Raw genomic sequence first — 15,488 nt, forward strand, 5'->3', positions numbered from 1 at the left:
TCACACCCCGGCTTTGAAAATAAATAATGGTGGCACTAACAGTAGAAATTCTCACAGAGCTGCTCTTGACACACATAAAGCTCAAAATAGTTGAGCTGAATTACCAACGGAGCAAAAGCACACAAACTAGAGCTTGTTCATAGTATCAAATCAGCAGCCAGACAAACTCATACCAACACCACCAAAACATTATACTGCAACAAAATACTTTTTTTAATTATGTCTTAAATATAACATGCCTTGCACATTACCAAAGATACTGTGTTAATTTAAAAGTAACATTGGTTTCTTAGCAACACAAAAGATATTGAAGGATAGTTCAGGCAGTTATTATATAATGAATATATATATATATAATACAGTAGATTAGTAATAAATAAATTAGTAGTTTAATAATTTACAGTAATAACAGTAAATTATTAAACAGTAAAACTTAAGAAAGATCATAGCTTGTCACAGCATAATATACATAAAAATATTACACTTTTTACACTAAATTATTGTTATAAAATTATTATTCAATTTAATATATTATATATTATATTATATTTAATAATAATATGAATTATTAATCAGATATATTAAATTGTCATTAAAATGGTCCTATATATATATATGTATATATACACACACATATATATTTTAAATATTATTTATTATCAAAAAAAATGTGCAAACAAAACTTTTGGTGCATAATTTAAGCAACTAACCCTAAATAAACTCTATAATGTTACTATTATTTGTTTAATAATATTACTGATTTGTAAAATTATAACAATGACATCTTAAAATAAAGCATAACCAAAGTAATAATAAAAAATTATAAAGTGTGTGTGTGTATATAGTGTATATATCATTAATATATTAATAGAGAAAGAAATTATATTAATTAAAATAAATCATATGTATGTAAACGTGTGTGTATCATTAATATATTAATTATATATAATATATACTAATATATAATATATATATTAGTGCTGTCAAACGATCATCCAAAATAAAATATTTTGTTTATATAATATATGTGTGAGTATTGTGTATAGTTATAATGTATATACAAATACAAACACATGTATATATTTAAGAAAAATATGTGTATATATTAAATATATTTATATAGAATAAAAAATATAATAATAAATATATAAATGTATGTATATATATATATATATATATATATATATAGAGAGAGAGAGAGAGAGAGAGAGAGAGAGATAGATATATATATAGATATGTAAATATTTTCAAAATATATACTGAATGTGTGTATTTATATATACATAATAAATAAACACAGTACACATACATATATTATGTAAACAAAAACTTATTTTGGATGCGATTAATCACGAGTAATCATTTGACAGCAATACTATATTTATATATATATTATATATTTATATATTATATTATATATATATATATATATATATATATATATATATATATTTATATTATATTATATATATATATATATATATTATATATACATATACATATATACATATACATATACATATATGTGTGTATATATATATATATATATATATATATATATATAAAATAGTATAATAAATTATATAATAAATTACATGAGAGAGAGCACAAAAAAGATAATAATATAAGATTAGTTGAGATATAATTGCTAGCCAAGTCGAGAAAACAATAAAAGGATTAAGGATGAGTGACACTGTCAGATGGACGAGTGATGGAAAGATAAGATGATGTAAAAAAGCATAACTACAAGCTTATATGCAAAAGCATATCTAAGAGCTTGACCACATGCTTGTCAGCTTGATGTAACAAGAATGCATCTCTAAGCACACACAGATACAGAAGAGCATGTAAGAAACAGGCATCTTTGAAGAAGACTGCGCTGTCACTTACTCATCTGAACCGACAAGGACGATGGTTAGTCCGTTAGCTTTAGAAGAGGACAGGATGAAGGAATCCAGTGTAAAGAAGCCATTATTCCAGCAGTGTCCAACAGCACTCACGAGTCTCTCTGTGTGTGTGTGTATGTGTGTGTATGTGAGCGTGCATTAGCGTGTTACACTCGTGTGAGGATGCTGTCGATGCGTGAACAAGTGAAGAGGGCAGAATGTGACACCAGCAGGACGAACAGCCAATCAGAGCGTGCGTTCAGACAAACAGGTCACTCTCTGTGACTTTTTCTCATCCCTTAGCCCTCTCTCACCTGCTTTCCCTCTCTTATTTTCTTCTCTTGCTTTAGGGGAGAAGTGGAGAGGGTGATAATGGGAGACTGTCCGTCATGCTAGTGGATGACCCAGATTCAGAACAAGAGAGGGAGAAAGGAAAGAAGAAGCTGGATGGAGTGAAAGAGAGAGAGTATGAAGAGCGGAGAAAGAGAGGAGGAAGAGCGGAAGGTAGCATGTCCATGGTGATTTGATTAGACCGGTTGATCATGGAGCGGAAGAAATGAGAGATCCTCATCAGATAGAGGAAAGAGGGAGGAAAGAGAAAGAGGAGAGAGGGACAGAGTGAGAAAGAGTGTGTAGAAAGGAGGAGGAGCAAGAGGAGTTCTGCTGAAACACTCAGCGCCTCACTGTGGTAAGCACGCATGATACATACTTGCGCGCACACACACACACACACACACACACCTCTAGCTAAATCAACACATAGACTTCTATTGGTGCTATATTTTTATAGCTAGTTATAATAACTACATACTAACCCTACTCTTACCACCAAAACAAAACATTTTTATTCTAAGTAATTTATTTAAATACTTTTAAAATATTTTTTAAATTAATTACAAATAATTATCATTTTTATTGACTTCATATCATTTGAGAGAGACTATATTTCTACTTTTTAAAAACTCATTTGTCACACCACAGGACATTCATAATGAACTTCTGAATAAAATGAGCTGATTAAAAAAGTGAAACTTATAAGAGAAATCACAGCCTGTCACAGCATTATCTATCTATCTATCTATCTATCTATCTATCTATCTATCTATCTATCTATCTATCTATCTATCTATCTATCTAATAAATAATTATTAAATTATTATTGACATTACATACATTTTATTAAATATTATTTATTATTTATTATCGATTTATCATTTATTATAAACAAATGTGTTGAAACGTTTGGTATATGAAATATCATATACACAATTAATTTTATTGAGTATTATTTGATTAATTTAGGTTATTGATTATTTATTACTAAATGTTGATAAAAAAAATACTGGGCATTTATGCATTAACAATACATTTACACAAACACACATGATTAAAGAGACTTATTCTGAATGCTTTTGGCAGTAAAGGAACACTTTAAAATGGACATTTGTCTCAACAGTCATTTATCAGAAAGGCTCAGTCAGCAGGGACCAAGACTAACCTCTTCTAACACACTTAAGCTTTAATGTTGATGTAAAAATGTAAATGTCTAAGAGATGAAGGGAATGAGGCAGCAGCAGCGAGATATGCTGCGCATGACTGCACAATGTTAAATAAGAAGCAATGCAGCTCAAAAACACCAAGATACTGTAATATTTACATGAATCACATGCTCTCAGAACAGCATTACTGCAACCAACACGATCTGTACCATTTTAGACAGCAACAATGCATAATATGCAGTAAACAAGCATTTATGGTAACAGAGGAGTCAGCATTATTTTCAGCACCAAGGACAGCTCCAGGTTGGCCCAGTTTATCAGCACCATGGACAACACCAGTGCACCTCTCAATGCAAATAGCAGCTCTTTCAACAACACTTAAGATCTGCACAAACAAAGATCTTAAAGAGCAGCTCCATGTAGAGGTGGACAAATGTTTGAGGCATTTTGAATACACAATGCAAATATCATAGTGCCAAGCATTCTGTCATGGGCCATGCACAGGGATCAAATGTGAATCTGTTAAAAGCGAGGAATGAATAAAAAAACATAATGGAGGTTCAGATGGGAGAGTCACAGTATGTATGAAGTAAAGATCAATTGATTGCACTCTCAGTGGGACAGGAAGAGCGCAATCTTTCTCAAGAGCCGTCCTTCACTCGCCCTTCAACTCACAGCATCTTTTGTTCTCCTTCCTCAAGTGTTTTAAACCACTTTTAAAGGGAGGCATATCATGTACATCTGGATTTTCCTTGCTCATTTGAATTAAAACAGCCTGAAGTACTAGCACACCAAACAATCCAAAGCCTCATCCCTAATTTATGAAAATTAAACTGCAAAAATGTGTCACTCAACAGTCTTTGTTCCCAAAGTGAATCTCAGTTTGACTAAAAAGTTGTGTAGTACATATCAGCATGGACTTTTTTTTTGTTGACACCTTTCACATTGTAATGCAGGAACTAATGCAGGTTAGCCAATCACAACAGAGACCATTTACATATAGATTTAAATGGGTAGTTCACCCAAAAAAAAAAATTCTGTCATTATTTATCCTTATGCGCTGTGTTCCCAGCTTGAAATTTCAGAAAGAAAAAATGTCCATGGGGTCCAATGTTGTCCTGTCACCAACATTCTTCAAAATATTTTGTGCTCCAGATTCAAATTTATACAGGTTTGGAACGACATGAGGGTCAGTAAATGGCGACAGAGCTTTCAATTTTGGGTAAACTATCCCTTTTTAGGTATAGTAGCAAAACAATCTACGTAATTGAGAGAGAAGTTGGACAGTGGACATGTTAAACTACATTATGACTCTTTTGGAGACCTGAGAGGGCAAAAATACTAAATAAACATTTACCAAAAAGTCAGATATGCACGCTACAAGTGATTAAAAATGGATTGCTCTGTGTCTATATAACTCAAAGACATTTCTGGGTCAATTCAATATAAAAAGATGTTTTTGTGTCCACTGTAAAAGAAAAAAAAAATCAGTGTTTGATCACAGCAGAGGAAGTGATTTAAGGTTGGGACACATGTATCTGATCGATTCTTTGTTTCTTTCTCCCGCTCTCCCTCTCTTTTTAGTAGGTTGTATCTTTATATTGCGTAAGACCCCATTCACCCTTTCTCTCTTTACTGTGCTTATCTCTATCACACATACTTCTGCCTACTCCTCCCTCCTCCCCTAAACCAAATATCGCTGCTTTCATTTTCCCTCTCCTCCTTTGCTTTGTTTTTTATTCACTTTGGGGACAAAGAATAAGTAATCTCTGCATCTTTTCAATCTGTCACTCAGCCGGAGAATGGCAGAGGAGCGGAAAAGAGGAAGAGAAAAAACACGACTGAGGAGAAAAGATGGATGGGGTCTTTTGATTTTAGAGTACTTGTTAATTTTCCCCAGCTGTCGTTCACACAGAACAGCGCACGCACGACTATAGATAGATGCTGAACAGTTTAGCGCTGTGGCATACTTCATGACTCATTATGCTGAAAAGAGTTCGCAGAAAGTTGATGAATCTTTTTCGACCTTGAAACCTTTTATCTGACATAATTTATAGCTTTAGTCTAATGTTGTAGATCAGGGCTGTTGTGTGATATCTTTAAGATAAACACTCAACAACCATAGCAACAGGCAATCTTAATACAATATATACACAATAATCATGTAAGGAATGAGTTAGAGAAGGATATATCAGACCTAGTGTGCAAATAAAGTCTTATAAGCGGCACAGTCTCGCCTCGCCATATTTTTCACAAAATGGCAGACAATCTGGTCCAAATTATTCTGGCCAAGTACCACCCACAATACAAGAGACCGTCAGACTGACAGACTAAAGCAACAAACCACAGCAACTTCTGTTTTATGTGCTGTTTGGATTCAGATGGTGAAATAGATTAAACCACAACCCTAAAATAATACATTTATACATAATAAAATTAATGCATAAATAAAAATGTATAATGTAAATTTTGATGCAGATATCGTGAAACTGTTAAATAAAACAATAGTTTGCAGAAACATCCATGTCATTATTAAATAATTTTTATTATGTTACATTAGAATAAGACATAATATTTCACTAAAAATAAAAAACTGTAAAAACAGTGATAACTGCTTTCACTTTGAATATATTTTTTTTAAATATAATTTATTCCTGTGTAGAAAAGCTGAATTTTACGCACCATTACTCAAGTCTTCAGTGTCACATGATCCTTCGGAAATCATTCTAATATGCTAATTTGCTTAATATTTTTATGGAAAGTGTTTTTTTCTGGATTTTTTGGTGAATAGAAATTTCAAAGGAACAGCATTTATTTTAAAATAGAAATGTATATATATATATATATATATATATATATATATACATATATATATACAGTATATATACACGTATATATTCATTCATATAGATTTTATTTAGAATTTATATTTACAATTTTTTGAATTTATGTTTTTGTGTGTTTATTTTTCTCAGAATAGTGCATTGTACAATTTTAACACAACATGCCACATTACTATACTGAATGACTTTTCAAGAAATTTGAAAAACTTTTCAAATGACATCAAATCCACACCTGATTAGCTCACGGCAATCCGTATTAGCTTCCCTCCATTCATACAAAACACAAAAGTCCCAGGGAAGAGAATTTAGGTGGAGGAACATTAGCTAAGCCTTCCTGCACTCACTAATACTCTCTGAAAGTCATGACCAGTCTGTTTCCTGCCACTGATGCGTGTGACTCATTCCTCTGCAATCTGGATAGACTGGATAGAGCATATGAGAGGAATATAACACCATTCAGATGAAAAAGTTAGCTTAAACCACTTCAAATTATGCGATCTGACAGGGCCTCCAACAACGCTTGGTTATTTTTCATGCGTAATGGATGCATTTACAATATGTCTCAGCGGCTGTCAAGTAAATTGCCTGCTTCACAACACCTGGCACAATGAGAAAAGTTCACATACAGTTCAGAAAAACATGAGTTTACAGGGTGCATGAATTTTAAAGCTTACAGTATATGACCCCTGGCTATTTAATATAAATCGCATTGTAAATAGGCCTACAGTAACCACATTTACATACGTAAAGACTGCGGCTCTCCGAACTCGATACAAATAGTGGATTGCTTCATGGTTTCCCATGGTAGTTTGGCTCTGGCATGCTCTTCTGATGTGCTGCACTAATTTGCCTGTGCTGTCAAAGGCCACAGAGCATAATATGAAAGAGGAAAGCATCAAAAGACATCAGCCCGAGCGCCTGTAGTGAGAAACCTACTCCATCTCTCCTCACTGTCACATTCATTCCATCATTCCTCACTGCTGCACACATTTAATTTCCTCTTAACTAGCCATTCTTAAAATAAAGCACGTTAGATTCAATAAATAACAATTTGCACTATTTAAGGCTGAGTTGACTCTACAGTTTTATACAGAAGTTACTGTTTTATATATTATAGTTTCTTCAAACTGGTTTCTGGGTTTTTAAATCAATATCACATACACAGTGGGGAGACTGACACCAATGAAAATCTGAAAATCTAATTTTTTTCTTTTAAAACCTAGTTTAAAACAAAAGGAACAAAACTTTTGTTTTTAAATGAGTAAGATATATTTCGGATTCTGCACTATTCCTATGTAATTCTCCACTATTCCTGCACTGATAAAAGAAGTAAATTAGTTACAATGATCATGCGATCATGATCATTCTTCCACTGAAGCTCAAGATGCTCTTTGGATCATCTCAAAATATGCTGGAGAACATAATAATTAAAAATAGCATACACTTTTGGAGTTCATGGAGCTTGAGTGCTGTTGTCATAAAGGAAAATAAGGAACAAGCTATGAAATTCATGTATTTCCATTATGATACATCAATAACATTATTTTACAAAATAAAACAGAATAAAATGGAATTTAATTTTATAGTTTTTAATAAATTATTAATGTTATATATTTTCACTGGTGAATGTATCCTACAATTACAGTCATAATCTCCTTCTAAAATTCCAGCTCAGAGAGCTTTCTATTTTTATCTCAACCCTCCCTTAAAAAGGTTTTATATTGCATCAAACATGCAAGCTGTGCCACACACACACACACACACACACACACACACAGGGAAAATGCCATAGAGCACAACATTTGTCTCAGGCCTGCTAATGATGTGTGCAAACAATTAAGAAAAAGACAAAAGCTTTTCAATTCTTTGTCTCGCAATCCAAACACAACACAATCTAATCTGCACAGCAGACAGAGAGAAGAAAGCTGCTGTCTGCATTAAAGTTCCTATACAAGCTAAACCTCCAGTCACTTCTCAAAGCTCTTGGACCCGATCTAGAAACACTCTGGTCAAAACTTATTACATGGAGGTGAGTCCGGTGAGTAAAAGCCCTCCCCATCCAGCCCAAACAGCAGGTAGTCTTCCTTCCTGCAGCATGACTATCAGCCCAAAAAGTGTAGGATGTGATGCTTCAGCCCACTGCTGTCTAAATACACATTTAATGCACCATCCCCCCATGTGTGTGTGCATACCTATGTGACCACATGTACTAGGAGAAATGCTACACGTAATGGTACACACATACTTAGATCTGCAATGTACAACATTGCTATTGTGAATAGAAACATGCACCAGAGGGCACAGAAGCACTTAGATTAAACCCCTTCATTTTTTTCTAGAGGGGGAGGAAAGGAATGAACAAAGTGATGCTAAATGCATCATATTTTAAATGCTGTATTTGTATTTATATTTAAATCCAATAATTTTAAGAGAGTCAAAATTTTGCTGCACTTTTGCAAGGACAGTACATGCAAAAAAAAAAACAAAAAAACCTTTGCATATCAACAAACCTGCAGTAAAATGGCAGTTTACGGCACATGTGTGTGATAAAGGTTGATCCATGCTTTTACATGACAGAATTAACCTCTATTCAACCCCAAAGACAATACTGAAAACACATAAAAAAAAACAGTAGCCAAAAGCCAGTCATCAGTCGCTCAGTAAACACAGCTCTTCAATCCTGCTCTTTTTATCTTTTTTCTCTCCTCTTCCGCTCTCTGCCAAATTACCTCCTTTCTGCTGCCTCCAATTAAAGTGATTATGAGACTGTGGTGTGCTGCGTGTGTGTATGCAGAGAAAAGAGGAATAACATGCTGATTATAGCTAATAGAAAACGTGCATCTGGCTGTGGTCGAAATTATGTATCAGAATTTGTCATTTATCATTTCTATGCATTTATGTATATGCGTAAAATTATATGGAAACGTAATGACATTTGCAGCATGTCTGTAATGTGACATGAATTTGAAGGAAACAGAATTTTTATTGGAAAATAATGTTCACAAGGACTTCATTTCATCCACTGGGATTTGATTGGTTCGTGAAAACATTAGGCAACCCATTAGGCTATGATATTATTAGTTAATATTTTTGCTTGCCATTTCAGAGGTACAGAAATTATTACATTTATAGTAAGTTATAAATGATACAAAAACTGTTATACAGTAACATGCACTGATGAACACCCTAGACATGTATCATGAAAGTAAGTAGGATCAATTTTGATTTCATGCTTTCTTTCAAGGTGATTTGTGCAATTTATTTTCAATACTTTATGGATGTACTGACATTAAAATTCTAATAATAAAAAGCCAATATTTTCACGGCATGGAATTAAATATTAATGTACAATTCAATGATATTATTGTACAATATGAAAAATTTAATCTCAAATTAATTTTGAGATTTGATATACTAATTTGAACAGTGTAATTAAATTATTACTTTTTTAAAGTTAACTTTATGTGAGTGTTAGATGATAGCAAAGGCAATCTAAAGGTAAAATCAGAATGTACAATTAAATATGTAAAAGTATCAATAATCTACAAAAAAGCACTAAAATATTAGATTTATTGATATGGCAAGGATATATTTTGCATCCCAAAAATACTTTCTTACATTTAAGCTAAAAACGCAGAGACAACTCACTAAAAAGCACTGACAAGTCAAGAAAACATTGTCATTATTTTTGCACATCCATTTGGTGGCACAAAAATGACACCTTTAAACACTCCAAGCAGCTTCACAGGTGTAAAACATGTAAACCAATGACAACTTTAGAAAACGTTCACAGTCTAGAAATGGCAGGCTTCGTTCAATAGAGCACTGTTCATGCTGAAGGTCGACAGAGCACAGCTCACAGCCATGTAGAGAACAGCAGGATCTGTGGCTCAGGGCTCCATGTTAAAGAGTGGGCAGACATTGGTTGTCAACAGCCTTTATGCACACTGAACAAAAGATGGAAGGAATAATCCAGAGGGAGAGAGGAAAGAGAGATAGCAATATCACAGCAAATCATGTGTCAAACAGAGAGAGGAGCAGGAAGGAAGGAGAAGAGGGGAGAAAGAGTGCTAAATCAATACTGCTTCATATGCAGTGCATGTAAAAGTTAGATCATGCAGGACAGGAGGGGTAGGATGAGTGGGGAGGAGAGGAAATTTCAGACATGAATAGGTACAGTGGTATTGGTGTACTTGTTTGTTTCGAGGAATTCATTCTCATTCTCTCAGTTACATATACACACACTGGGCACTGTGAATACCACTGTCTCAATTAGATTTTACATTATTCACAGGGCACTAAACTCCAACAGCTCAATGCAATTGTTTGGTATTACTACAGTGTTGTTTTCAAAATTAGATATGCAAGTGGCTACCAGTGATACTGAGCAAAGTTCTTTGTCAGTGAAATAGGTGTTTAAGTTTGAGCTTACTGCAGTCATGTTAGAATAGCGCTCATAGTGTTTAAGTGTAGCACAGTGACATTTAGGTTCAGTACAGTGGCGTTTAGGTTAAAGTTCAAATAGTGTTTAAGTTAAGAGCAATGACATTTCTATTAGCGTTCAGACAATGCATAGGTTCAGTGCAGCGACATTTACGTTAGCATTCAGACAACGTTTTGGTTCAGTGCAGTAATGTTTGTGTTAATGTTTAGATGATGTTTAGGTTACTTATGTTACAATAAAACATTTATGTTAGCCTTCAGAATATGTTTAGATCCAGTGCAGTGACCTTTATATTAACATTCTGACAATGTTTAGGTTCAGTGCAGTGACGTTTACTTTAGCGTTCTGAATGTGTTTAGGTTCAGTGCAGCAACGTTTACATTACAATTTAGACATTGTTTAGGTTCAGTGCAGTGACATTTACATTAGCGTTCTGAATGTGTTTAGGTTCAGTGCAGCAACGTTTACATTACAATTTAGACATTGTTTAGGTTCAGTGCAGTGACATTTACATTAGCGTTCTGAATGTGTTTAGGTTCAGTGCAGCAACGTTTACATTACCATTTAGACAATGTTTAGGTTCAGTGCAGTGACGTTTACATTAGATTTCAGACAATGTTTAGGTTCACTGCAGCAATGTTTACATTAGCGTTCTGAATGTGTTTAGGTTCAGTGCAGCAACGTTTACATTACCATTTAGACATTGTTTAGGTTCAGTGCAGTGATGTTTACATTACCATTTAGACAATGTTTAGGTTCAGTGCAGTGACGTTTACTTTAGCGTTCTGAATGTGTTTAGGTTCAGTGCAGCAACGTTTACATTACAATTTAGACATTGTTTAGGTTCAGTGCAGTGACATTTACATTAGCGTTCTGAATGTGTTTAGGTTCAGTGCAGCAACGTTTACATTACCATTTAGACAATGTTTAGGTTCAGTGCAGTGACGTTTACATTAGATTTCAGACAATGTTTAGGTTCACTGCAGCAATGTTTACATTAGCGTTCTGAATGTGTTTAGGTTCAGTGCAGCAACATTTACATTACCATTTAGACATTGTTTAGGTTCAGTGCAGTGATGTTTACATTACCATTTAGACATTGTTTAGGTTCAGTGCAGTGACATTTACATTAGTGTTTCAAATGTGTTTAGGTTCAGTGCAGCAACGTTTACATTACCATTTAGATAAGAAGAGGTTTAGCGTTCAGAAGATGTTTAGGTTCAGTGCAATGACATTTACATTACCATTTAGACAATGTTTAGGTTCAGTGCAGTGACGTTTACTTTAGCGTTCTGAATGTGTTTAGGTTCAGTGCAGCAACGTTTACATTACCATTTAGACATTGTTTAGGTTCAGTGCAGTGACGTTTACTTTAGCGTTTTGAATGTGTTTAGGTTCAGTGCAGCAACGTTTACATTACAATTTAGACATTGTTTAGGTTCAGTGCAGTGACATTTACATTAGCGTTCTGAATGTGTTTAGGTTCAGTGCAGCAACGTTTACATTACCATTTAGACAATGTTTAGGTTCAGTGCAGTGATGTTTACATTACCATTTAGACAATGTTTAGGTTCAGTGCAGTGACGTTTACATTAGATTTCAGACAATGTTTAGGTTCAGTGCAGCAACGTTTACATTACCATTTAGACAATGTTTAGGTTCAGTGCAGCAACGTTTACATTACCATTTAGACAATGTTTAGGTTCAGTGCAGTGATGTTTACATTAGCATTCAGACGATGTTTAGGTTCAGTGCAGTGATGTTTACATTAGTGTTCAGACGATGTTTAGGTTCAGTGCAGCAATGTTTACATTACCATTTAGACAATGTTTAGGTTCAGTGCAGTGACGTTTACATTAGCGTTCAGAAGATGTTTAGGTTCAGTGCGGCGACATTTACATTACCATTTAGACAATGTTTAGGTTCAGTGCAGTGACGTTTACATTAGCGTTCCAAATGTGTTTAGGTTCAGTGCAGCAACGTTTACATTACCATTTAGACGATGTTTAGGTTCAGTGCAGTGATGTTTACATTAGTGTTCAGACGATGTTTAGGTTCAGTGCAGCAATGTTTACATTACCATTTAGACAATGTTTAGGTTCAGTGCAGTGACGTTTACATTAGCGTTCAGAAGATGTTTAGGTTCAGTACAGCGACATTTACATTACCATTTAGACAATGTTTAGGTTCAGTGCAGTGACGTTTACATTAGCATTCCAAATGTGTTTAGGTTCAGTGCAGCAACGTTTACATTACCATTTAGACAATGTTTAGGTTCAGTGCAGTGACGTTTACATTAACGTTCAGACGATGTTTAGGTTCAGTGCAGCAACGTTTACATTACCATTTAGACAATGTTTAGGTTCAGTGCAGTGATGTTTACATTAGCGTTAAGACGATGTTTAGGTTCAGTGCAGCAACGTTTACATTACCATTTAGACAATGTTTAGGTTCAGTGCAGTGACGTTTACATTAGCGTTCAGACGATGTTTAGATTTAGTGCAGCAACGTTTACATTACCATTTAGACAATGTTTAGGTTCAGTGCAGTGATGTTTACATTAGCATTCAGACGATGTTTAGGTTCAGTGCAGTGATGTTTACATTAGTGTTCAGACGATGTTTAGGTTCAGTGCAGCAATGTTTACATTACCATTTAGACAATTTTTAGGTTCAGTGCAGTGACGTTTACATTAGCGTTCAGAAGATGTTTAGGTTCAGTGCAGCGACATTTACATTACCATTTAGACAATGTTTAGGTTCACTGCAAAGACGTTTACATTAGCATTCCAAATGTGTTTAGGTTCAGTGCAGCAACGTTTACATTACCATTTAGACGATGTTTAGGTTCAGTGCAGTAATGTTTACATTAGTGTTCAGACGATGTTTAGGTTCAGTGCAGTAATGTTTACATTACCATTTAGACAATGTTTAGGTTCAGTGCAGTGACGTTTACATTAGCGTTCCAAATGTGTTTAGGTTCAGTGCAGCAACGTTTACATTAGCGTTCAGAAGATGTTTAGGTTCAGTGCAGCGACATTTACATTTCCATTTAGACAATGTTTAGGTTCAGTGCAGTGACGTTTACATTAGCGTTCCAAATGTGTTTAGGTTCAGTGCAGCAACGTTTACATTACCATTTAGACAATGTTTAGGTTCAGTGCAGTGACGTTTACATTAACGTTCAGACGATGTTTAGGTTCAGTGCAGCAATGTTTACATTACCGTTTAGACAATGTTTAGGTTCAGTGCAGTTACGTTTACATTAGCGTTTAGACAATGTTTAGGTTCAGTTCAGCAACGTTTACATTACCATTTAGACAATGTTTAAGTTCAGTGCAGTGACGTTTACATTACCATTTAGACAATGTTTAGGTTCAGTGCAGTGACGTTTACATTAGCATTCCAAATGTGTTTAGGTTCAGTGCAGCAACGTTTACATTACCATTTAGACAATGTTTAGGTTCAGTGCAGTGACGTTTACATTAACGTTCAGACGATGTTTAGGTTCAGTGCAGCAACGTTTACATTACCATTTAGACAATGTTTAGGTTCAGTGCAGTGATGTTTACATTAGCGTTAAGACGATGTTTAGGTTCAGTGCAGCAACGTTTACATTACCATTTAGACAATGTTTAGGTTCAGTGCAGTGACGTTTACATTAGCGTTCAGACAATGTTTAGGTTCAGTGCAGTGACGTTTACATTAACGTTCAGACGATGTTTAGGTTCAGTGCAGCAACGTTTACATTACCATTTAGACAATGTTTAGGTTCAGTGCAGTGATGTTTACATTAGCGTTAAGACGATGTTTAGGTTCAGTGCAGCAACGTTTACATTACCATTTAGACAATGTTTAGGTTCAGTGCAGTGACGTTTACATTAGCGTTCAGACGATGTTTAGATTCAGTGCAGCAACGTTTACATTACCATTTAGACAATGTTTAGGTTCAGTGCAGTGATGTTTACATTAGCATTCAGACGATGTTTAGGTTCAGTGCAGCAATGTTTACATGACCATTTAGACAATGTTTAGGTTCAGTGCAGTGATGTTTACATTAGCGTTCTAAATGTGTTTAGGTTCAGTGCAGCAACGTTTACATTACCATTTAGACAATGTTTAGGTTCAGTGCAGTGATGTTTACATTAGCGTTCAGACGATGTTTAGGTTCAGTGCAGTGATGTTTACATTAGTGTTCAGACGATGTTTAGGTTCAGTGCAGTGACGTTTACATTAGCGTTCTAAATGTTTTTAGGTTCAGTGCAGCAACATTTACATTACCATTTAGACAATGTTTAGGTTCAGTGCAGTGATGTTTACATTAGCGTTCTAAATGTTTTTAGATTCAATGCAGTGACGTTTACATTACCATTTAGACAATGTTTAGGTTCAGTGCAGTGACATTTACATTAACGTTCAGACGATGTTTAGGTTCAGTGCAGTGACGTTTACATTAGCGTTTAGACACATTCTTCAAAATATCTTTTAGCACAAGAAAGAAATTAATACAGGTTTGGGACAACGTGACAGTTAGTAAATAATGACAGAAATTACATTTTAGGGTGATTTATCCCTTTAATTACAGCCGGCTGTCCCTTTAATGCCCTAAACACACTGCACGATTTTCGTCTGTCTCAGACGAAAGATTGGCATCGTGAAACAATCGTGGCCTATCAGAAATCGCCGTGATTGCCAGTCTTTCGTCTGGGACAGCCAAAAATCGTGCAGTGTGTTAAGGGCATTAAAGGGACAGCCGGTTGTAATTAAAGGGATAAATCACCCTAAAATGTAATTTCTGTCATTATTTACTCACTGTC

This window comes from Barbus barbus (assembly GCF_936440315.1).
Source record: "Barbus barbus genome assembly, chromosome: 3".
NCBI classification, from domain to species: Eukaryota; Metazoa; Chordata; class Actinopteri; order Cypriniformes; family Cyprinidae; genus Barbus; species Barbus barbus.